Source organism: Bos taurus, chromosome 10 (assembly GCF_002263795.3).
Source record: "Bos taurus isolate L1 Dominette 01449 registration number 42190680 breed Hereford chromosome 10, ARS-UCD2.0, whole genome shotgun sequence".
Lineage (NCBI taxonomy): Eukaryota > Metazoa > Chordata > Mammalia > Artiodactyla > Bovidae > Bos > Bos taurus.
The window spans coordinates 47,722,349-47,747,269 of NC_037337.1; the positions used below are offsets into that span (position 1 = coordinate 47,722,349).

The following is a 24,921-nucleotide window of genomic DNA, read 5'->3' on the forward strand; positions in this document are numbered from 1 at the left end:
AGTCGACAATCCTCTTCTGATTTGTTTTAATGCCTCCTGCCCACACATACCCTCCCAAACTGTGCTTTCCATGAAAGCAGTGCTCCGGTCTGGGCCATGTCCACCATGCATGCACCTTAGAGACACTCAGAAAACGACCTGCCAAACTGATGAATGATTTCAAAGCCAGGGCTCCTCCATGATAACAGAATGCCTCCACTCTACAGGCTACAGGTACACCTAGGTTTAAAACACCCCCAGCTGATAACACATGAATTTACAAGACCTAAGTTGAAAAAAAGATGGTGAAGGGCAGTGGTCTGGGAGTCAGAGGCATGAAGGAAGGATTCTTCTCCCATTTCAGCCACGCTGACCTCACATCTGGACGAGCCACTTGGCCTCACGGAACTGAACCTCGCTTTCTCCATCAACATGATGGTTTTATTCATCCCCCAAACCTTTGTGAACTTCCACCATGCACTAAATGTGGCACTGAGATGAAAATGATCCAGATGGGTGGGAGGCGACTTCCCAGGTGGCTCAGTGGTAAAGAATCCTCCTGCCACTGCAGGAGACATGGGTTGAATCCCTGGTCTGGGAAGATCCCACATGCTACAGAGCAACTACTGAAGACCACTTGACTAGAGACCGTGCTCCACAACAGAAGCCATCACAGTGAGAAGCCCACACACCACTAGAGAGTAGCCCGCACTCACAGCAGCTAGAGAAAAGCCCACGCAGCAGTGAAGACCCGGCACAGCCCACACACAAAAAAGAATGGGTGGAAGGCAAATCCCACCCCTCAGTCCTGTGCCGTCCCCACTCCTCCCACCCCACTAAGGACCAGCGAAGGTAAAGCACACAGAACACTTTTCAAACAGGTATGGAACAAAGACGAACCCAGGGGAGTCATGTGCGTCACAAACGACATCTTGAATTCAAAAATTAATTCACAAAAAGAATGGTTAAAGTGACAAGTTCCCCTGGCACATTTTTTGGAGACAGATTCATTTAAGTATTATTATGTACAGTAAATTTCACCCTTTTTAAGTGTAGAGATCAATCGATTTTGACAAACACATGCAGTTTCTGCAGCAATGTTAAAAATAGATTATTCACCTCTAACTTTCCAAGAATATGTTACATGAAGTAAAGAGGGCACATATGGCTTGATGACACAAAACTAACTCTAGCTTCTCTTTCTAAAAGTAATGGTCCCCATTCTGCCAGAAAGAAGAACCTAGAAGTGAAAATCTTGTCTTTGGGGGAAAAAAAATCAATTTGTAGATGCATCTACAAAGCAAGGAATGGAAACTACCAAGATATACTGGTCAATGCAGTTGAATTTCCTTTACTAATGGGAGAGTCCCTCCCCTTGACAACACCCCTGCTCATATGAAAGCATTTACCTTTTTTTTAAAATATACAAATGGAGCCCAAGAATACAAACCTATTTCTACCATAGGTCATCTTTAGCCACTTGTGCAGTTTAAAACCACAAAGCCTCCTTGAATTCATTCCAAAAATCTCTAATAAGTTTCACATGACTATCAATGCTCCAAAGGAATTTACCTGGACAAGGAGCATAACTTTCATTTTAAGACGTATCTTAAAATGAATTGCATGAGCTTATGTACAAAAGGGAGGGAGGTGATTATTCAACTAGAACTCTAAAAATCTGTTAAAATTACATCCCAGCTGCAGAACAAGGTCCTGGTAACTTCAGACTACAAAAAGAATTACAAGTCGGAAAATGGCAACAAATGCCACTGTAAACAATCTAACAGTGTTTTGTTAATTTTATTTTTATGTATTTATTGTTGGCTATACTGGGTCTTCGTTGCTACACGTGGGCTTTCTCTAGTTGTGGTGAGCAGGGACTTCTCTCTGGTTGCAGTGCATGGCCTCCTCGTTGCAGTGGCTTCTCTTATTGCACGTTCGCAGGCTGTAGAGCACCAGCTCAGCAGTTGTGGCACACAGGCTTAGTTGCTCCATGGAATGTGGGATCCTCCCAGACCAGGGGTCGAACCCACGTCTCCTGCATTGGCAGGTGGATTCTTAACCACTGGACCACCAGCAAAGTCTCTAACAGTGTTTTTAACCTTCCTATTTGGCTGGACTCTGGTAAAAACCACAGGGTTTTCCAAACCCTGGCTGAGTGGCACTGAAACCTCAGTATCCCTAACAATCTTCTGATTATGAAAACTCCCTATTCTTGGGTCCCACACAGATCTACCAAATTAGAATACCTGGGGCCTGGGCAACTACAGTATTTAACCTTCATCCTTTAACCTTATTCCTGGGTAATTCTGATCATACTTGACCTAAGGACCACATTCTAAGAAATACACTAAGAGAGCATGTGTTTTGTTATACAGTCATCAAAATAAAGTCAAGTTGGTGAAATAACCTGAACATTGATCCTGAGTATAAGTTATATAATCTACAGGCTAACGGCCAAGGCTTAGGAATGTTTTTGTGATTCAGAGAGAATGTCATTGTAATATCAACAGATGAACTACACAGGGATAATCTTTCGTTAATACTGTGTTGCCAGTTCTGTGGTCCCCAGACTTGTATCTCAGAATTTTTGAATACCACGTTAGAAAAAAAATCTCTAGGGCTGGAGCCTAGAAATCCAGGTTTCAAAATTTTCTCTAGGTGTTTCTTCTGTACTGGGCACGCGCCACCACACTTTATTTCCTGTGAATCCATTTTATAACGATGAATACTTAACAGTCACAAAATTTTTCTTGTCCTCTTGCCAGCTCTATTTCTGCCTTGATAATGCATGCAATGCTTATGTGCTACCACAAAGGCAACAGTTTAACTCTCACCCGCTCCCCACTGCACCGCAAGGTGCGTCTGTACAGCACGGAAAGTTCAAGACACATTTGCTGTCCATTAGGTGAGAGAGTGTGCACAGCCTGGCAGCCAGAGGCCCTCCTCATCAGTATGGTGGCAGGGGCATGATCTACGAAGGTGCTTCTAGGCTCAAAGCACCCCAATTCCAGTGAGCGCCTTCTCAGGATGTCTCCAAGGGCCTCCCAAAGCCACCGACAGAAAAACGCGAACTTGACAGTGTTGGTGGGTTCCCTCCCCGCCAAAAGTACCTCCACGGCACAGTGCACACGTTCTCACATATTGCAGTGCATCAAAAAATCTCCAGGGGAAACAATAAAAATACTTGGCTGTGTGTGGCTGCACAATATGGCGTGTGCGATCTTAGTTTACTGACCAGGGATCAAACCCGTACCTTCTGCAGTAGAAGCATGGAGTGTTAACCACTGGACCTCCAGGGAAGGGCCCAGAAACAATAAAAATACTGCTTCCTTACTTGCAACCTCAGCTTCTGGTTCAGTAGCATTCCACAAAGTCTCCTAAATCTTAGTATTTTAAACGAGTCTCCCAGGAGATTCTTATGCATACCAAGACTTGAGAAATCACCACTGTTACAGGAGACATCTAAGATACAGAGGAGAAAATCTGAACTTAAAACAAATGTACCCAGTGTTTAGTGTGTAAACCTTGGAACGTATCAATTTCCTCAAAGTAGAAATAATTCCTGCCTGCCATGGCCGTTCTGATGGCAGAAAATACAGACAAGACCTTAGGAAAATATAAAGTCCCAGGTGTAGGTCAATGAAACTGTTAGGTGCAGAATGGCAGGCAAGGGTCCCTTAGCCTAAAGAGGTAACTTCAGTAACAACCATTCCATGTCAGAGGCAGACTCTGAGAAACAAGTCTGTCTAACAATGTGTTATGCCTTAAATAGCATCCCATCAAAAAATAAATGCTAGAGATTTCCATGGAGTATCCCCTGACAGTTCTTTCCCTGTCAAAGAGAAAGGCTGACCTAGAACCACTTGGGCTCCCTTTAAAAAAAAAAAAAGGGAGGTCCAGTAGTTAAGACTGTGTACTTCCAATGCAGGGGGCAGAGGTTCAGTCCTTGGTCTGGGAACTAGATCCCACATGTTGCACAGTGCAGTCAAAAGAAAAGAAAATGTTGGAGTCCTAACCCCCAGAACCTCAGAATGTGACCTTATTTGGAAATAGGGTCTTTACAGAGGTAATTAAGTTAAAATGAAACTGTTAACAGTGGGTCCTAGGCTCCCCTGGTGGCTCAGATAGTAAAGAATCCGCCTGCAATGCAGGAGACCAGGTTTAATCCCTGAGTTGGGAAGATCCCCTGGAGAAGGGAATGGCAACCCACTCCAGTATTCTTGCCTGGAGAATCCCATAGACAGAGGAGCCTGGCGGGCTACAGTCCATGGGGTCACAAAGAGTCGAACAGGACTGAGCGACTAACACTTTTACTTTCACTCCCTTATCTGTTGTGACTCATGTCCTTATATTGATACAAAGAGGAAATCTGGACACAAAAACAGAGCTGCCTAGGGAGAAGATGGCCATTAACAAACCAAGGAGAGAAGCCTGAAATAGATGCTTCCTCGAAGCAACAGTTAGAACTGGACATGGAACAACAGACTGGTTCCAAATAGGAAAAGGAGTACGTCAAGGCTGTATATTGTCACCCTGCTTTTGATGTATGCAAAATACATCATGAGAAACGCTAGGCTGGATGAAGCACGTGCTGGCATCAAGATTGCCGGGAGAAATATCAATAACCTCAGATATGCAGATGAAACCACCCTTATGGTGAAAATCGAAGAACAAAAGAGCCTCTTGATGAAAGTGAAAGTGGAGAGTGAAGAAGTTGGCTTAAAGCTCAACATTCAGAAAACTAAGATCATGGCATCCAGTCCCATCACTTTATGGCAAATAGATGGGGAACAGTGGATACAGTGGCAGACTTTATTTTGGGGGGTTCCGAAATCACTGCAAATAGTGATGGCAACCGTGAAATTAAAAGACGCTTACTTCTTGGAAGGAAAGTTATAGACCAACCTAGACAGCATGTTAAAAAGCAGAGACACTACTTTGCCACAGGGCTTGTAGATTCCACAGGGCTTGTTCTCATATCTTCATCAGGTATATTCATAAAATTATATATACTCTACTTGTCAGTCAGGACCATCAGACACCCAGCTCTTGGGGGACAAGGCATCACAGTCTGGGACCTGTAGCAACTGTCACAAACTCACAGCTCCAACACTTCTGGAAGTTCACCAGCCTGAGAGCAAGCAAGTGATTTTTCATTCTGACAAAATAGTGCAAACCCACCTTACACAGCCAATCAGACTCCCTTTTTTCTTCCATCAGCACCTATGGGCAGCTTTTCACTTCCAGTGGTCTGAGAGCTGGTAAGTTACCTTCAACATGCAGGCACCCAGAGACCCTAAACAAGAGGACCCATAAAAGCCCTCGGGACATGATCCTCTCAAACCGAACACAGCTTTCATTCTTGACTAAGTGGCAAAACACATTGGGAAATGCTCCCAAAGAAAATATACAGTCCTGCTAATATGCATTACACCCAGAACCCCACAAGATCACAGTCAGTAAGCAGAGGGAGTGTGGGAGAGAGAAGAGCGGATTGGCCTGGTTGAAATGATTACACAGCCTCAGGAAGAAGCCATGTCTGTCTAGAGTGCAAGGCTGGCAAGCATCACCCCTGCTGGGCAGCTGTCCCCAAGGCCCTGGCTGATTTTACCCTCTTCATACCCTTTCTGGGCAATGTCTCCTAGAAGGCTCCCTTTGTTGTTTGGTGGCTCAGTCATGTCCAGCTCTTTGCAACCCCAAGGACTGCAGCACACCAGGCCTCCCTGTCCTTCACCATCTCCTGGAGTTTGCTCAAATTCATGTCCATTGAGTCGATAATGCCATCCAACCATCTCATCCTCTGTCACCCCCTTCTTCTCCTGCCCTCAATTGTTCCCAGTATCAAGGTCTTTTCTAATGAGTTGGCTCTTGGCATCAGGTGGCCAAAGTAATGAAACTTCAGTTTCAGCATCAGTCCTTCCAGTGAATATTCAGGATTGATTTCCTTTAGGATTGACTGGTTTGATCTCCTTGCTGTCCAAGGGACTCTCAAGAGTCTTCTCCAGCACCACAGTTTGAAATCATCAATTCTTTGGCACTCAGCCTTCTTTATGGTCCAACTCTCACATCCATACATGACTCCTGGAAATAGTGTCCAGGTCCCGCTCGCCAAGATCCCAAATCGAGGGGAGTCTGGGAACTAGCACAATCAGCCTGTTTAAGGAGTTTTCTTGGTGACTTTTTTTAATATTTATTTATGTATTTGGCTGTGCTGGGTCTTAGTTGCAGCCCTCGGCATCTCCAATCTCCACTGCACCATTCGAGGTCTTTCAGTTGCAGTGTGTGGGATCTAGTTCCCTGACCAGGGATCAAACCCAGGTCCCCTGCACTGGGAGCACAGAGTCTTAGCCACTGGACCACCACGGAAGTCCCCACTGGTGATTATGATACATGCCTAGAGCCTAGAATCATAGTCATGAATTAAAGTGAGGGTTCACCCGGGCATCCCAGAAAATGGAGGCCGTGGTGGTCAGGAGGGTGGGAATTCAGAGCCAGTTGTCCCAAGGGACCCCGTCAGTCACATTCTCTGGGACTCAGTTCTGTCCCTGTCAAAGAGAAAGGCTGACCTAGAACCACTCAGGCACCCTTTTAAAAATAAATAAATAAATATAAAACACTGATAATAAAAATAAAGATGTCCCACAAGACATCACTCTTTCTTCCTGGAAGTACTAGACTCAAGGGCTGTGTGGTGCATATCAGGCTGCCCGTGGCTGACATCTTACCCACAGGAAGAGCTCCTTCACCCCATGGGGAGGGCCCAGGAGTGACAGATGCTAAGCCCAATGCAGAGCCCTTCAAGGAGAAAATTAAGCCTCTTAAAGTGCCCTTGATGTAATCTCTCAAACCCAGGAATAAGCCACACTCTTCTTGGAAGATTTACCATGCATGACCTCAGGCTACACTCAGGAAATATCTCTACTTACATCAAACTAGGTCCTGGACACGGATGCCAAGCAATTAAATGGGCAGTCATGAAGCATGCAAATAGCGAGAGAAGACAGGGCCTTGATTTAAACACACGAAGTCTGGAGGCTGAGAGAGTAGTGCAGAGGGAAGCATAGAACACTTCACCCATCTGCAGGAATTCACTCTGCGAGGGCCTCAAACACTGTGCGAGTAAAAGAGAGTCATCTCTCCGTGTGGTCGAGTGGACTCTGGGGACGAGTGATGAACCAAGACAATTCACCAGAACACTGAGGTCAATGATAAACACTTAAGACAAGTGAACTTACCTCTTCAACCCAGCGGCAAGTTAGCAAGCAGACCACTTAAGAGCCCCTCTTCAGAGATAAAAGCGAGAGGCAGCCATTTGTCTCGGTCTAGCTGTCCTCAGCAGGTGCTTTCCCCCACTCGACAAGTATTTAATAAGGACAGGCTTCATTCATTCAGTGCTTGGACTCCCTAAATCTCAGCACATGACCTAAGAAATACTGTCCCCCAGAGACGCTGCTTTTCTACCTCAACACTACTCTCTTCCTTAACTCCAATCTGGAAAACAATAATTTTTCCTCACACAAAGCTAACTCTATAATCAACAAGTTTTCCTCATCAATTACTCACATTTTTTTTGTTGAATGAACCTATCTATGAAACAGAGACAGACTCACAAAGAACAGACTTGTAGCTGCCAAGTGGGAGATGAGGGGAGGGGGAGCAGGGGGAATGGACCGAAAGTCTGAGATTAGCAGATACAAACTAGTACAAAGAATGGGTAAACAAGGTCCTACCACACAGCACAGGGAACCACAGTCAATATCCTAGGATAAACCATAATGGAAAAGGATATGGGAAAAAACGGTGCGTGTGTGTATAGATATATATATAAAACTGAATCACTGAGATGTATAGCAGAAATTAACACAACACTGTAAGTCAATTACATTTCAATAAAAAAATTTTGTTGATGATCTACCATGTGCCAGATGTTGTTTGACTCTTGTGGACAGGGTGCCATGGATGGTTTCTCTCACGAGCTTACATTCTAGTGCCATGAGACAGGCATGCAATGAATCATGTATGTAATACAGGCAGACCTCATGTTACTGCACTTGGCTTTACTGAGCTTTGCAGATGCCACTATTTTTACAAACTGAATGTCTGTGGCAACCTTGTGTTGAGCAAGTCTATCAGGACCATCTTTCCAAAAAACATTTGCTCATTTCCTGTCTCTGTACCACATTTTGGTAATTCTCACAATATTTCAAACCTTTTTGATATAATTATATTTGTTAAGGTGATGTGTGATCATAGATCTTTGATGTAACAATTATAATTGTTTGGCAGGTACCGTGAACTGCACCCAAATAAGATGACGAACTTAATAAATGTGTTCTGGCTGCTACGCCAACCAGCAGCTCCCCGTCTCTCTCCTTCTCCTCCAGCTTCTCTATTTTCTGAGACACAATACTGAAATTAGGCCAATTAATAAGCCTACAAAAGCCTCTAAGTGTTCAAGTGAAAGGAAGAGTCACACATCTCTCACTTTAAATCAGAAGCTTGAAATGATTAAGCTGAGTGAGGAAGGCGTGTCAAAAGCCCAGACAGGCCAAAAGCGAGGTCTCTTGAGCCAAACAGCCAAGCTGTGAATGAATGCAAAGGAAAAGTTCTTAAGGGAAATTGAAAGTAATACTTCCGCGGATAGACAAATGATATGAAAGGGAAACAGCTTTATTGCTGACATGGAGAAAGTTTTATCAGTCTGGATAGAAGATCAAGCCAGCCACAACATTCCTTTCAGCCAAAGCCTAATTCAAAGCAAGGCCCTAACTCTCCTCCATTCCAGGAATGCTGAGAGAGGTGAGGAAGCTGTAGGAGAAAAGCCTGAAGCTAGCAGAAATAGGTTAGCGAGGTTCAAGGAAAAAAGCTGTCTCCATAACATAAAAGTGCAAAGTGAGGCAGCAAGTACTGACGCCAAAACCTGCAACAAGATAACCAGAAGATCTAGCTAAAATCATTAATGAAGGCGGCTACACTAAACAACAGATTTTTCAATATAGATAAAACAGTCATACTAGAAGATGTCATCTAAGACTTCCATAGCTAGAGAGGAGAAGTCAATGCCTGGCTCTGCGAAGGACAGGTTGACTCTCTTTTTAGGGGCTAATGCAGAGGATGACTTGGAGTTGAAGCCAATATTCAGTTACCATTCTAAAAGTCCTAAAGCCCTTAAGAAAAAGACTCAAGCTATTCTGCCTGTGCTCTGTAAATGTATCAACAAAGCCTGAATTACAGCACACCCAGTTTACAACACAGCTTACTCAATATTTTAAGCCCACTGTTGAGACCTACTGCCCAAAAAAAAAAAAAAAATTTCTTTTCAAATATTACTGCTCATTGACAATGCACCTGGTCATCCAAGAGCTCTGATGGAGACGTACAATGAGATGAATGTTTTTCATTTTTACATCCATTCTGTAGCCCATGGATCAAGGAGTCATTTCAACTATTAAGTTTTATTCTTTTAAGAATTGCATTTTATAAGGCTGCAGATGCCATAGACAGTGATTCCTCTGATAAATCTGGGCAAAACAAACTGAAAACCTTTTGGAAAGGATTCACCAGTCTAAATACCATTAAGAACATTCATGATTCGTGGTAAGAGGTCAAAATAACAACATTAACAGGAATCTGGAGAAGCTGATTCCAACTCTCATGGATGACTTTGAGGGTTCAAGGTTTCAGTGGAGGAAGTAACTGCAGATGTGGTGGAAACAGCAAGAGAATTAGAATCTGAAGTGGAGCCTGAAGATGTGACTGAATTGCTTAGATTTCATGAGAAAACTTGAATGAATGAGGAACTGCTTCTTATGCATGAGCAAAGAAAGTGGTTTCCTGAGATGGCATCTGCTCCTCGTAAATGCTGTAAAGGTTACTGAAATGACACCAAAGGATTCAGAATATGACATACACTCAGTTGAAAAAGCAGCAGCATGGTTTAAGAGAACTGACTCCAGTTCTAAAAGAAGCTCTACTGTGGGTAAAATGCTATCAAACAGCACTGCCTGCTACAGAGATCATTCATGAAAGGAAGAGTCAAGCCATGTGGCAAACTTCATTGTTGTCTTATTTTAAGATGTGGTCAAAACCACCGAACCTTCAGCCATCACCTCAAAAATAGGTTAGCAGCCATCAACATCAAGGCAAGACCCTCCACCAGCCAAAAAAAAAATATGACTTTCTGAAGACTCAGAGGACGGTTATCCCTTTTTTGCAATAAAATCATTTTTAATTAAGATATGTACATTGGTGTTTTTTAGATGCAATGCTACTGCACACTTAATAGACTATGAAAGTGAAAATGTCAGTAGCTCAGTCATGTCTGCCTCTTTGCAACCCCATGGACTGCAGCCAAGCTCCTCTGTCATAGAATTCTCCAAGAAAGAATACTGGAGTGGCTTGCCATTTCCTTCTCCATGGGATCTTCCCAACCCAGGGATCAACTCAGGTCTCCCACACTGCAGGCAGATTCTTTACCATCTGAGCCACCAGGGAAGCCTATTTACTATAATATACTATATACTACATATAGCCTATATACTGTAATAGACTTTAGTATAGTATAAATATACTCTAGCAAACCAGAAACTTTGTATGACTCACTTTGATATTCACTTTATTGCAGTGGTCTGGGACGGAAGCTACACCATCTCCTAGGTATGCCTGTTATCAGGGGATGACACGTGATATGAAAACAAGGAAGAGGCTGAGAGCAGGGACAAGGGGGACCTAGGAAGACCTCTATGGAGGCGATACTGGAACAGACACCCAAGTCAAGTGAAATGTGAGAGAACAGCCCCCACCTTCAGAAGCCAGGAGGAGGAGATCAAGCAGCAGAGCAGGAGCTGGAACAGCCTGAGTGTAGGAGGAAAACCAGGTGAGGACCGTGGCGCAGAAGCCAAGTGAAGACAGCCAAAGAGAAAGCTGGCTACCTGCTGCCGAGGCCACAGGCAATGACAACTAAGCGCTGGCCACCAGGCATCACTGGCGCCTGGAGAAGTGTACTTTCTGTGAAGGGATGGGACAGAAGCCAAATTGGTGGGTTCAAGACAGAATGAGAGAGGGACATGGAACAGAATGTATGACAATTCTTTTGGAAGATACTGACTCCAAGGGAGAATAGAGGAATTGGGAGAACTGTCAACTGGGATATTGGGTTAAGAGTGTTGTGTTGGTGGTACTTTTCCCCTCAAGATGAGAGAGACTACAGTATGTTTCTCATGGAGATGATCCATCAGAGGGAGAAAGCTGATGGTGCAGAAGGGAAAGAAGATTCATGCACGAGTGAGAGCCTTGCATGCCAACAGGGAACAGGCTTCAGGGCTGTGCAGCTACAGTGCAGGTAGGCTAGCAGATTTAGCATGAGGAAATGATGAAACTACTTCCCACTGCTTCCTTTTTCTCAGTGAAATAAGCCAAGTCATCAGCTGCCAGTGAGGTGGGGACAGAAATACAGTGGGCTCTGCAGTGCCAAGAGTCCATCTGGAGGTTTATGGTCATAAATAAAAAGTGAGACGATACAGGATGGCTGGTTTTCTCCAGCCAGGTTCATCAGCCTGTGGCAGGAGCAGGGTGGACAGAGGATGGAGTTTTCCTAGGAAAGTAAGATGAAGGGAGAAATAGTCAAAGAAGTTGTGGGATGTAGGCAAGCACCTTGGGGTGGGGGTTGAGGGTGGGGCATAGTGGGAAGAGATAATAAGGGTGACAGAGGATGAAGAAGTGCAAGGGTCACCAGGTCAGAGCCCCTTGGAGGGTGCAGGCTGGGTGCACTTGGGTAATAACAGGAATAAGGCGAAAGAGAAAAGGCGAGGGTCAGATGGGAATGCTTGTCAAGATTTTGATGGAGGTACAGTTATTGGTAATGATAAGGTCTACACTTGCGATTCCAAGTTTAGTGGGTAATAAAATCAATTTAGCCGGTCATGACCAGCAATTTTTTTTTAATGAGACAAAATAAAAAGTATGTGACTACATTACAGCTAGTAAGGGTGAACACTGTTTGTGAAACTTGGTTCCGTTGTATGTATATTTGCATTGGGTCATCACATAAGATGTATTTCTCCTATAAATCGGGGTTTGAAAAAAAAAACTCCCCCAGGACACCAGGGCAAGGTTTCTCTATCGTGACACTGCTTATGTTTTAGGCCACGTAATTCTCTACATATGGGGGCGGGTACTGGGGGAGTGCATTATACAGTGTTTGCCAACATCCCAGGCCTCCACTCACTGAATACCTGACGCACTTCCATGTCCCCTCAAGGTGTGACAGACAAAAATGTCTCTGCATGCCTGTGTGCTCAGTTGCTCAGTCGTGTCCGACTCTTTGAGACCCTATGGACTGTAGCCCGCCAAGCTTCTTTGTCCGTGGGATTTTCCCGGCAAATACTGTAATGGGTTGCCATTTCCTCCTCCAGGGAATCTTCCTGACCCAAGGATTGAACCCAAGTCTCCTGCGTCTCCCGCATTGGCAGGCAGATTTTTCATCACTGAGCTACCCGGGAAGCCCTAAAATGTCTCTGCTGCTCCTGCTGCTGCTAAGTCGCTTCAGTCGTGTCCGACTCTGTGTGACCCCATAGACGGCAGCCCACCAGTTCCCCAGTCCCTGGGATTCTCCAGGCAAGAATACTGGAGTGGGTTGCCATTTCCTTCTCCAATGCATGACAGTGAAAAGTGAAAGTGAAGTCGCTCAGTCATGTCCAACTCTTCCCGACCCCACGGACTGCAGCCTACCGGCTCCTCCACCCCTGGGATTTTCCAGGCAAGAACACTGGAGTGAGTTGCCATTTCCTTCTCCAAAATGTCTCTAGACATTGCCAAATAGCCTCTGGGTGGCAAAACTGTTGAGAACCAGCAGTCTAAGAATAACTGTGGGAGGGATGGCTGAAGTAGACAGAAGAAAGGATAACTAAAAGAGAGTTGGTCAAAGGACTGAGTTGGGTGGACAATCTACATAGATGCCCAAGTTACCAAAAATGTTGATCAGAGAAGGGACTGTGGTCCAGATGAACACCATCTTCAAAGAATAAGGCAAAGTGACCCTGAGAACTGTAGATGCATGTTCTCTACCCCAGCTACATATTAGAATTACCTGGAGAACTTACCCACTAATGTCCAGGCCCCATCCAGACCAACTAAATCAATATCCCCAAGTGATCCCAACACGTGGCCAGGGTGGAGAACCCTACAGAAGGGGTCCACCCTCCAGGGGAGTATGATGAAAAACAAAAAAACAGGAACCAGAGACTAATAGGCTTCTCTGCTTTCCCATGAGAATCCACTACAGAACATTTAAAATAAACCTGAACTTTGACTTTCACTGTAGATTAACCACACATCCATGTACGAAACATCATTATATCCCCAAACACCTACATCGGATACAGACAACAGTTCAGTAAAGTAACTCAAATAATTCTTTTTCTCAGCGAGGTGAAACTGATAAAACTGAGTTAATTTGCCTCGACTGGCATTGTAACTTCCATCCATGAAAGGGTAGAGCACTGGCTGGACAAGAACACAACAGCTGCAAAACACAAGAAACTGTTCCCCTACACCAGTGGTTTGCAAAGTATGGTCCAGGACTAGGAAGATCAGTGTCATCTGCGAACTTGTTAAAAATGCAAATTGTCAGGCCCTACCCAAGACTTCCCTGGTGGCTCAGACGGTAAAGCATCTGCCTGCAATGCAGGGGACCTGGGTTCAATCCCTGGGTTGGGAAGATTGTCTGGAGAAGGAAATTGCAACCCACTCTAGTACTCTTGCTTGGAAAATTCCATGGATAGAGGAGCCTGGTAGGCTACAGTCCATGGGGTCGCAAAGAGTCGGACACAACTGAGCGACTTCACTCACTTTACTCACTCACCCAAGACTTGCAGAATCTAAAACTGTGGCTCAACAAAGTGGGTTTTAACAAGTCCTCCAGGTGATTCTGATGGTGAAGAATCACCATCTCCTGCCTGCAGTGCAGGAGACCTGGGTTCAATACCTGGTTTGGAAAGATCTCCTGGAGAAGGGAATGGCTACCCACTCCAGTATCCTTGCCTAGATATATCCTTCCCACAGATGGGGAAGCCTGGTGGGCTATAGTCCATGGGGTCTTAAAGAGTCACTGTGCAGGGGATTCTGAGGCATTCACACCTGGAAACCACTGAATCTAAAGCACGGTTTTCAAATTTGCAGCACAGCCCTGGCTTCCAAGTGGTTGAGATTCTGAGTGTCCCACCAGCATTCAGAGTCATGTGATATGTACTTTTTAAAATGTGAATGGAGGTGTCACTGCTTTTGAAAGTTTCATTTTTTTGGTAGTGACTGCCAAGAACTCAAATACTATTAAGTTTCAAAAAACACATCTAGAGGCAGGATTGAAAATGGTACCCAGGTAGAGCAATCAGCTAAGCTAAAGATAGTGTGGATGGAGACCGGGATTCAAATGCCAGCAGAATCATTTAGCAGCGACGCAGCAGCAGCAGCAGCAGCTCTGGGCTTCCCTGATGGCTCAGATGGTAAAGAATCGGCCTGCAATGCAGGAGATCCGGGTTCGATCCCTGGATCGGGAAGATGCCCTGGAGAAGAGAATGGCTACTCACTCCAGCATTCTTGTCTGGAGAATTCCACAGACAGAGGAGCCTGGCAGGCTACAATCCATGGAGTGCAAAGAGTCTGACATGACTAAGCAACTAACACACTCATGTCTCTCTCTCTCTCTCAGGCTCAGGAAAACCAAGTTTGAGGACATGATGCCTGTCTCCTGGAAGACTCTCCAGTTGGCCAGAAGACCTCCCCTCTACCTTCAGAATGGGATCAAAGAAAGTCAAGGAAAAGGGTTTCACAAACTCTTATCATCACTGTCCTGGGAGACAAAGGTAAATAGCTCTTCTGGAAGCCAAGGCTTATACTGAAGGATTTCACTTAAAGTCGGGAAATCTCAGAATTTTAGAAGATAATTGAAAGTTTCCAAAGAGACAAGAGATTGCTGCAGAATGGATCAGGAAAAAAAAAAAAAAACAGAATATTGCCCAGTTTTTGTTTCTAAAATGGTTCCAGACAAATTTCCTATTCATCAACCAAATAATTCTTTAAAATGTTTTCATATGAAAAAAGCCTGAATGTTTAGGCAAGTAAACCATTCAAGGTGTATAGGGAGCAAGTTAATCACCCCTCCGCCCCACAGCTAATTTTAAACAATATTCGGTTTTAATGTGTCCTTCCATATCTTTCTTCAAGGTCATACACATAGGGCTTCTTTTTTAAATCAGAAATAGTATCATACCACATATGATATTTGCCAACTTTTTAATTTACATATATCATAGACATCCTTCACAAAATAATCTCTCTATATATGGATGAGAGGGTCCATATATATGGACCCTATATATTCATCCTACTGATGGAAACTCATAATGCTTCTAGCTTATTTACTGTAGTAATCTGGCAACAAACATCCTCACACACAGATCCCTACATGCTGTTTCTACTTCTGCAAGAAAGGATTCCAAATATGCGACTGCATACACAAATATACACATTTCAAATTTTCACTGAAACTGTCTGCTTTCCCACAAGGGTGTACCCATTCATACTCCCACCAAGAGTCTGAGGGTTGCCTCCAACCCACCTAACAGAGGATGTTACCAACCTTTAAAACACGCACTAATTGGATGAACAGAAAACTAACCGTTCTTGGCTTTTTAATTTGCATTTCCCTGACCGTGATGTGTTATGAGAATCTTTTCACGTTTATGACCATTTGTATACCCCTTATCTCGAGAATTGCCTGTTCACATCCTTTGCATATCTTTGATCATGCTGTCCTTCAAGTACTATTTAATCTCATACTATTGCCCTCCTCCACCTCCCAATCTACAAGACGCATAAAGTATAAAAGATCATGTTCTAGGAACTGGGTGTGTGGGGTGAGGCCAGGAGATGTCTAAGTACACAATAAACCCTCAAAAACAATCAGAATAGCAGTGAATAGCAGACTTAGAAAATTTTGTTTGAGTGCAGCTAAAAGAGTAAAGGGAAATACAAATATTCACTTCCTATTCTACATATTCAGAACAACATCACTTTGGATGAAATTTAATTGTTGGTTAACGGAGAAATGAAACATTGTCCTAGCACTGACTCTAACAACCCACTGTGAAAGAGCGGCAAAAAAGCCGTCTTGATTCACAGCTCTGGGTGGTACATAATCAAAGGCTCTCAAAACCAAGGGACACCTGCCACTAAGCCACAGGCTTGGTCAACAGACAGGTGAAGTCCACCTTAAACATTTTGTTCTTTTCTTGTTTTATCTCCACTGCCATCCAAGGTTTTTTTGCCTTTGAAAATTTCCTGCTTATTGAGGAAGGGAATTGAGGACAGCCTACAGGGGAGTTTGATAGAGTTCAGATTTCTTAACTCTTTTAACTTTAGGCAAAACATCTGGTTATACCCAGCATTTATCCCCATTATTTGTAATAGTTCTGTTTGGCTTATATTTTAACTAGTCTCCTTATTAAATATAAGAGTAATAGGATTAAAAAGTTCTGGGGGAAAGTACTGTAATTAAAAAGGCACCAGTTGGGTATATGTTAAGCTGTAATTCTGGTCCTGCTTATTAAGTTTTCCTTCTTGTCTTTAATTTTTTTTTTAACCCATAAAAATAACTTTGAATTACTTAACTCTTTTTTAGTACTTCCTGTATTGGCTAATTCACCACCTCAAACCTCCAAGAAAACATTATGACTCAAAAGTTCTGAAGTAGTAATGTCAGATATCACAAATTTTAGACACTGTCCCAAGAGTCTGGGCATGCCACACACACACCACAACACACACACCACACAGTAACTTGACAGGCAATTCTCCAAAATGAATAAACATTTCTAACCTCTTGAAGTTATAAAATCTTAATAGGAAAAAATTGCAGGAACTTTGATCAAGCCAAGAAGTTATAATAAGAATCAGGCTGCTAAGTCACTTCAGTCATGTCTGACTCTGTGCGACCCCATAGACGGCAGCCCACCAGGCTCCCCTGTCCCTGGGATTCTCCAGGCAAGAACACTGGAGTGGGTTGCCATTTCCTTCTCCAATGCATGAAAGTGAAAAGTGAAAGTGAAGTCACTCAGTCGTGCCCGACTCTTAGCGACCCCATGGACTGCAGCCTACCAGGCTCCTCCGTCCATGGGATTTTCCAGGCAAGAGTACTGGAGTGGGGTGCTATCGCCTTCTCTGAAGAATCAGGCAAGAGGCAACAAAGCACAATCTGTAACACTTTGTTAAGAGAGGCATAAAAAATATATATATTGAATGAAGATACAAGGGTTTATAATAAAACTTTTTTAATTTTTAATTTTAGCTTTATTGAGAATACTTTAGATTTTTATTATGTAATGTTTAGCACATGCACAAAAAATATGTGACATACATATAGTTATTAAGCACAATACTAAGATGAATAAATACATCTTTAGACTTTTTTTTTTTCTGAGCAGTTGGTAAAAATTTAAATTGTTCACCACCTATAACCATCCTTAACTGCTCTTGGAAACAAATGATCTGCTGGTAACAGGGAGAGGAGGAATGGGAGAATCAGTATAATTTGAGCTATAGAAGAAACTAGACTAAAGCAAATAACACACACACACCTCTTTCTAAAACCTGACTTTGCTTAAAAATACTTTAGGGAATACTGTTTGAAAATCCCCAAACAAGTAGATTTAACAGTAGATGAATTCAAAACCCATATAAATAAACCTATGCCTATAAAGAATATCCCCAATAACTCAATGAACAGGGCCAAGTTTTAAAAGTGCACTTTCCCTTTGGAGGTAAAAGCACATCAATGCCAAAAACAGAACCTCTAATAATTCTTCAGTACTCCTTGATGACCTGAGTGGGTACAAAGGCAGAGAGAATCCAAGGACTTCCCCAATCTGAGGAGCCCTGTGTTTTCTGATTCAAGGCACCATTTCTAAGACTGGCAAGTTTACAAAAGGGATGGAGGCTTTCAGCAACTAATTTGATTCTCTCCTAAATTAATTATGCTAATTCTAGAAAAATGTATCTTAGGCTCAGGTTGTTCTCCACAGTTCTAGGGCTCAGTGAAAACAAAATTAGCATTTTTGCAGGTATCCCTCCTCTCTCAAGGTCATGTGTCTTGTCACATCCATGGCCTCTCCCGGGTTTTTGCATAGGTACCCCAGATCAGCCAAGGAAGATAAAATGTTGGAAATTCAATGCCTGACATTCTCACTGGATAGTATTTATTGAAGGGACAGACGTAAGAGCAGCCTAAATCCTGACATCACAGGGCACATCTCTGAGATGAAAGCCTCCCCCCTCCCCCACATGCTCTCAGTGATCCCATAAAGCCTTTCCAATGATGAAGCCCCAAAGTGCTGACATGACCTCAATACTATGGCATCATTTCTCTAGCCAAGGAAAAAGGCTGGCACGTTCCTGCCAGCGAACTGTAGGTCAGCCAACTCGCCCTTCCCCTGCCCCTTCACAAAGCAGAGATCACAATCTATCTCAAAAGTAAAGATTTCCCCACCGCCCCCCTCCCGAGAAGTCGCCAACTCCAAGCTCTGAAGAAAGGAGAATAGCGCTCAACCTGACGAATGTCACCACTCAGCACCCCGGGTTCTATCAGAAGCCAAAGTTCAGTGGTATTTAGAGCACCGAGCTGCTTGTAATTTATTATATCTGGGGGTCCAGTTCTCCAGAACACCCACCCCGCCCCGCTACTCTCGCGTCTTTAAATGCGTCTCGGACAACACCAACACTTCCGCTCATTCCCCTCTCTCACCGTCTAGAAATAGCCAGAGGTTAGTTTTAACCACAAGACAGGCATTCTGAATCAATCTCCTTTTCCCAAGTCACCTGGGTTCTTCACGGGCAGCAAAAATCCAAGTTTCCCCACGCATCCCGTGAAACCCCAACTTCTGGAATGTCCCCCTGACCTCGCCTCCACCAGCTGGCACCGCGGGGAGAGCCGAGCACGCAGCCGCGGGCGCTGCTGCTGTCGCGGCCGCAGCCAGAGAGTCGAGAGGAGGCTCGGGCTGGTCTTCCGCCACGGGGTCACCGCAAACCACGGACGATAACCGGGGCTCCTCCTTTACGCTGGGAGTGAGCTCCCGCGCTCTGATGGGCACCCAGGAGGGTCCTGGCGCCAGCAAGACAGTCCACACCGGCGCCCGACCGGGAAAAGCGGTCAAGCGCACGGCTCCAGCGGAGCGCCCCGGCGGCCGTGGCCGCAGGAGAGGGGCGTGTTCCTTGCGCCTCGGAGCCCGACCGCCGCGTCTCAGCGGGACCGTGGACCGAGGCAGGCAGAGCGCGCAGTCTCTGACGGCGGCTCTCGGCCCTCAACCCCGGCGAGCCGGCCTGGCGACGCGCTGCAGCCCGCGCGCCCTTGCGGGGACAGGCGCGGTGCGCGCCCTGTGGAGCCGCCTCCGTGCCGGCCTGGGCGCACAAACTTTCCCGGGGAAAACCGCTCCAGCCTCTCCTGCCGGGGCGCCGCGCTCTTCCCCCGGCCCACCAGCTGTTCGCCCACTCCCCTCGGTAGCCAAGACCCACTGAAAATATGGCGCCCTCGAACGTCGCTCCTCGGTCCCCTTGGGGAATCCCGAAATGCCGGTGTCCGGGACCCCTGGCTCCCGACGGGGGCGAAATTTCAGCTCCTGGGGCCAAGGAAGGAGAGGGCGCCCCTGGTCCAGCGCGAGGACAGCGGCGGCACTGAATCCCAATCCTCCCCTCGCTCTTGGTCCCCCAGCTTCCAGCAGTTTGCTAGTGGCGAGATTGCCAAGTAACACAATCGTGGAATCGGCAGGTCTGAGAGTCCGGGACTGGGAAAGGAGCTCCGCACCGGCCGGCTGTCTTTGCCCGGAGCCCGGCCGGAGACTTGTTTGCAAAGTGGCGCTGGAGTCGGGGCGACCAGTGCTGGAACGAAGCCGCTCTGCCCGCGCCAACTCTCCCGGCGCGGGGGCCCGGCCGGGGCCGAGGGGACACTCCAGACAGGCGGGGCCGCTTTTCAAAGCCCAGTTACCGGAAACCCAGGGGGAGCCCCGCAGGGGACCAGCTGCCCACAGCTAGGAATCCGCTCTCGGGAGCCGGCTGTGAGGCTGTTTGCAAACCGCCGCGCTCGGGTCCAGCGCAGTAAAACATACATGTGCAATAGACAGGTGCATTAATTTCATTTTATTTTTATTTTCCTGCAAAAAGCTCCCTAGAACATCAAATCTGGGAGCTTTGCGAGGTTTTTTCTGCATTGGCATCACTCACGAGATGCAAAAGGAAGGGGAAAACCACCCACATTTTCCTTCTGTAAAGGGGAGGGAAAAGACACGAGAAATTCATGCAACGTGCATGCAGCTGGAGGAAGAGGAAAACCCGAGTGAGCCGTGCGCCTTACCGGGGGATGCATTTACTGTCTCACTGCAGAGCGCCTGCCTCGGAGTGCAGCCGGCGTCCCCCAGCGCGCCCAGCTACCGCTCCGCTCCCGCAGCCGCCCCAGCCGCTGCCGCCGCCGCTGGCTCCAGGCGCGGAACAAGAGCCGAGGGCGAGCGCGAGCGCACGGCCCGGGAGCGCCGGGAGGGCAGGAAGCGCGTCATCACTCGGGGACGGCGCGGCCCCGCGCGGCTAGGGTTCGGCCGCCGCGCAGCGCGGCACCGAGGTTGGGCAGGCACGGGCTCCACCGGGCATCTCTTAGGTCTCTAGCCAGCCGTCCGGTGCTGGGAGGTTTCGGGGGCAAAGGGGGGCGCCGGCCGAACTGTCGCAGAGCTCGAGTCTGCTGTGTAAAAAGGAAGGGAATGCACCGTCTTGGGGAATGGGGCCCCTGGGTCCGCAGAGCGCTTCCCCAAACCGCTGGCCCGCCGCGGAGGGGAAGCGAGGTGAGGTTCCAACACAAGGAACCTGGTGGGCTCTGGGGTCCTTTAGCGATGCTGTCGGTGGGAACCCCAAGCAGGATTGTCCCTCTCTGTAAGTGTCGCACGCGCCGACACCAAAACCCACCAGGTCAGAGGTCATTTAGGGATTTAGAGAACGGCTTTTAGGGATGAGGGGTTGTAATCTATTAAATTCAGCAGAAGAAAATTTTCTCCTGCCTACTGTGCCCTTAAAGTCAATGATATATATTTGCAATTACACAGCCATTAGGAAATGTTGTAGGATGACCTGAAACAATGAGAAGTTTTGGAGGTCAGGAGACATCGCAAAACACTATGTACTATATGATGTCATTTTTGAAATTATGTGGAGAGGTAGAAAAGACTGGAAGCAGAAACCAAGATGTTAACTGGGGCTCGGTAATTGGAGTTGTGGGTGATTTTTCTTTGTCTGCTTAGTTCTAGTTTGTGATTTTTCTATAAGGGACACATGAAAGTGAAGTCGCTCAGTCGTGTACAGCTCTTTTCGACCCGATTGTAGCCTTCCAGGATCCTCGGTCCATGGGATTTTCCAGGCAAGAGTACTGGAGTGGGTTGCCATTTCCTTCTCCACGGGACATACATAACTTTTGTAATTACAAATAAAATGTTTTTAATAAGAAAAGACCTTGCATTTTTCTCCATCCCAATATAAAATAATCAGGATTAACTCCTTTTCCCAAAAAACAGGTAGCAAATCTCTTTAATTACTCCTAACTGAAACTACCACAACTTTTTAGTGTTTCTCACAGCATGAAACTTCTGCCCTTATGAACTGGAGACTATGTAAATTGATCTGTCTCGATGAACTCTGTTGAGACATTGGATAAGGCTGGATACTCTATAAGAAAAAAAAAGCATGTTCTTGTCAGGGCTGATGGAGTTGACTTTACTATGACCACAGATGTTAATAACAGAGAACAGCTTTGTAACTTATTTCAGAAAATAAACTTTATAAAGCAAAAAGCACAGTTAGAGAACCAATGAACTGGCTACTTGAGAAAGTTCAAAACGGTTCTGTTCACCACACTCTTTTAAACATTCCCCAGTCTAACAATCACTGGTGGTGGCAAGAAGCCACCTCAGGGGATGGTTAGAAAAGTAAATGTTTATTGATTTTTGTAAGAGATTGGTAATAAGGTCATTAAATTAATGCCACCTAAATTGTCCCTTGGTTTACTGACCGTATTTTTATAGCTCAAATGACAGGTTTGTGTAAGAGGCTCTTCAAGACAAAGAGAAGAATTGACTACAACTAAAGCCATTTTCCCCTTCTGCTTAGTTGTTAGTTCATGGGTCCCAGTGACTTCTTGTCAAACATCTCAAAATTAGATTTTTTCCCCAACTTGGATTTAAAGATTTTCCATAATTTAATTCACCATTCTCAAAATATCCCATGTTCTCCCTCTGCCTGCCAGTGAGAAGCTGTTGAATTTTAGAAAATAATAGCAAAGTTATTTCTTGTGCCTCTGTACCTAAAAGGGCCGGACACTTAGTAGGTACACAATAAATACTTGTTCCATGAAAATGGCGTATTTGTTCACTGTCTACTTGACTAGTTCCTGAGATATTTGAAGAGTCATCTCTCCTGCTAGACTATCAGTGCAATCCTGGGATACCAACATCTTGTAGAGTTATATATAGCATTGGTTTAGTCCAGTAATTTCACTCGTTTCAAAATAGCAGCTAAGCCTGAGACATTCAGAGGAGTGAGGTGCAGGTGTCTAAATATCTATGCATTATGTGTTCAATTAGCCTATTTTGTGGTTCTCAGATCAATCAGACCCTTTCCCCCAATGAGAACATCAGTCCTAGAATTCTTTGCTTTAGTCTGGGCTTCTAACCAACTGACTTTGAACACTTCACCTATCTTTATGATGTCTCAGTTTCTCTAACCTCTCTTAATAACCTCAAAGCCATTTATTGTTTCTTTAGAAAAACCAACTCTAACCATTCTAATGGCTAATAGTTTATTTTTCAACAGTTTTCCAAATAAAAGTAAAATAGATTTTACCAGTAACCTACAGTAACTGCTTTGAAATTGAGACACCTTCTGTAGACCTTCAGTGCAGTTCAGTTCAGTCGCTCAGTCGTTTCCAACTCTGCGACCCCATGAACCGCAGCACCCCAGGCCTCCCTGTCCATCACCAACTCCTGGAGTTTACCCAAACTCATGTCCATTGAGTCTGTGATGCCATCTAACCATCTCATCCTCTATCCCCTTCTCCTCCTGCCTTCAATCTTTCCCAACATCAGGGTCTTTTCAAATGAGTCAGCTGTTCGTATCAGGTGGCCAAAATACTGGAGTTTCAGCTTCAACATCAGTCCTTTCAATGAACACCCAGGACTGATCTCCTTTAGGATGCACTGGTTGGATCCCCTTGCAGTCCAAGGGACTCTCAAGAGTCTTCTCCAACACCACAGTTCAAAAGCATCAATTCTTCAGTACTCAGCTTTCTTTATAGTCCAACTCTCACATCCATACATGACTACTGGAAAAACCATAGCCTTGACTGGATGGACCTTTGTTGACAAAGTAATGCCTCTCATTTTAATATGCTGTCTAGGTTGGTCATAACTTTCCTTCCAAGGAGTAAGCGTCTTTTAATTTCATGGCTGCAATCACCATCTGAAGTTATTTTGGAGCCCCCAAAAATAAAGTCAGCCACTGTTTCCACTGTTTCCCCATCCATTTGCCATGAAGTGATGGGACTGGATGCCATGATCTTAGTTTTCTGAATGTTGAGCTTTAAGTCAACTTTTTCATTCTCCTCTTTCACTTTCATCAAGAGGCTCTTTAGTTCCTCTTCACTTTCTGCCATAAGGGTGGTGTCATCTGCATATCTGAGGTTATTGATATTTCTCCCGGCAATCTTGATTCCAGCTTGTGCTTCATCCAGCCCAGTGTTTCTCATGATGTACTCTGCTGCTGCTGCTAAATCACGTCAGTTGTGTCCAATTCTGTGCGACCCCATAGACAGCAGCCCACCAGGCTCCCCGGTCCCTGGGGTTCTCCAGGCAAGAACACTGGAGTGGGTTGCCATTTCCTTCTCCAATGCATGAAAGTGAAAAGTGAAAGTGAAATAGCTCAGTCGTGTCCGACTCTTAGCGACCCCATGGACTTCAGCCTACCAGGCTCCTCCGTCCATGGGATTTTCCAGGCAAGAGTACTGGAGTGGGGTGCCATTGCCCTCTCCAGATGTACTCTGCATATAAGTTAAATAGGCAGGGTGACAATATACTGCCTTGACATACTCCTTTTCCTATTTGGAACCAGTCTGTGGTTCCATGTCCTTAAAAGACAGTTACTTCTAAACTATTTCTATAAAGTCAGCTATTATTAGTCCCTCTCTTTACTAGTTACAGTGATCATAATTCATTGTAGACCAGCAGAAAACCTGATCTAACAAGTTCACATTCTTGAACTCTGTCTCCATCCAGCAGAGGAAAACATGGTAGCAGTTTATCTTAGAGTCTAGAGCTTGTGATAAAACTCATTCCATTAAGCAATTTACCAAGTCTTCATATGGTCCCATGGAGAAGGAAATGGCAACCCACTCCAGTATTCTTCCCTGGAGAATCCTATGGACAGAGAAGCCTGGTGGGCTACAGTCCATGGGGTCGCAAGAGTCAGAAACAACTTAACGACTAAACCACCACCACCACTATATTGTCCCAATTCCTGCCAAGCAGATCATTAGAAACTGAAAAAAATGCACATTTTGTGTGACTAAAATGTACGATATTGGGGGAACTAAATCAAAGAGATAGCTTCTGAGTCGATTACAAATATATCTGGAACTAAAATTTATTTTTTTCACTAGCTAGACAGCATATTAAAAAGCAGAGACGTTACTTTGCCAACAAAGGTCCATATAGTCAAACCTATGGTTTTCCAGTAGTCATGTATGGATGTGAGAGTTGGACCATAAAGAAAGCTGAACGCCGAAGAATTGATGCTTTTGAACTATGATGTTGGTGAAGACTCTTGAGAATCCTTTGGACAGCAAGGAGATCAAACCAGTCTATC

At 45.1% G+C, this 24,921-nt stretch overlaps 1 protein-coding gene and 1 pseudogene across 9 annotated transcripts in view; one reads left to right on the forward strand and one right to left on the reverse strand.

Moving 5' to 3' along the window:
• Positions 1-20,516, reverse strand: part of TLN2 (talin 2) — a 495,231-nt gene extending 474,715 nt beyond the window's left edge. For 8 of the 9 annotated variants that reach the window (XM_024997998.2, XM_024998001.2, XM_024997999.2 and 5 more), the window contains exon 1: positions 20,381-20,516. The gene's annotated coding sequence lies outside the window, so the exon portion shown is untranslated. Of the gene's footprint in view, positions 1-18,852 lie in introns of all 9 variants that reach the window. The other variant, XM_059890836.1, reaches the window with a different exon arrangement.
• Positions 8,310-10,281, forward strand: LOC101905367 (tigger transposable element-derived protein 1-like; annotated as a pseudogene).
• Positions 20,517-24,921: the final 4,405 nt, after the last annotated feature.